Source organism: Tupaia chinensis, unplaced genomic scaffold, assembly GCF_000334495.1.
Source record: "Tupaia chinensis unplaced genomic scaffold, TupChi_1.0 Scaffold000671_1, whole genome shotgun sequence".
Lineage (NCBI taxonomy): Eukaryota > Metazoa > Chordata > Mammalia > Scandentia > Tupaiidae > Tupaia > Tupaia belangeri.
In genome coordinates, this window is record NW_006160193.1 from 1821864 (window position 1) to 1822661 (window position 798).

Genomic DNA, 798 nt, shown 5'->3' on the forward strand with positions numbered 1-798 from the left:
CTCTGGAGAGGCCTGATTTCAGCTCAATGGCCGGAGAAGTCGCTGGAACAATTTCCTACCTAGTACCGTAAGCCCTAACTACCCACCGGATTGGCCTGACAGGTCCTACCTGCATTTGGTAAGAGTTGGGGATAGGGCCCCGGTGGAGAGCAAGACCAAGCTGGCTTCCCGGGGTGGCTGGTTCCGGTCCTGCCCACCGCCCGGCCCTGTGCAAGCTTGTTTTAATGCAGCACCTCCAGGCTCTCATCCCACAATGCAGTGCTCATCTGGCAGCGGGTGAGCTGAAGACTAAACAGTTGGGTACGTTTCACGAGTGGTACCCAAGTTTGGAAAAAATCCGTTTCAACACGGCTGCCAAGATTTGGCAACCAGAGAGTTGCAGGGAAGCAGCAGGCTGCTAAACCCTTTCACATTTTTAATTAGATCCACACACCCATGTCTTTGAGCTATCATAAATATACAGATGACATAGAGAGTATTATTTGGGGTTTGAAAAAAAAAAGGCAGCAAACTGTACAGTGGTATACCTTACCTTATTAAAATAACCTACCCCTCACTAGTTGGGGGGCTAAGGAGGAAAAAGAGTGGGTCGAGATACTTGCACAGGTAGAACTGCGCCTGACTAGAGAATGCACCAGGATCTGAAAAACATGGGTCTTGGGCCACCCTGTTGTCATCCTGGGCTTTGAGAACATCACCAGAAGAGGGCATTCTTGGCAGCTGCTCAGTCTCTGCAGCCGGGAACTCAAGGGCAGCGTGTTTGAGGAGTTGTCCTTAAAGCCACCCCCAGCTCTTTTT

General features: G+C 50.6%; 1 long non-coding RNA gene across 1 annotated transcript in view; it reads right to left on the reverse strand.

Annotated features, from left to right (window-relative positions):
• LOC114009933 (uncharacterized) overlaps positions 1–184 on the reverse strand; it is a 22691-nt gene extending 22507 nt beyond the window's left edge. The window contains exon 1 of the long non-coding RNA XR_003551331.1: positions 110–184. This is a non-coding gene — a long non-coding RNA (uncharacterized LOC114009933). The remainder of the gene's footprint in view (positions 1–109) is intronic.
• Positions 185–798: the final 614 nt, after the last annotated feature.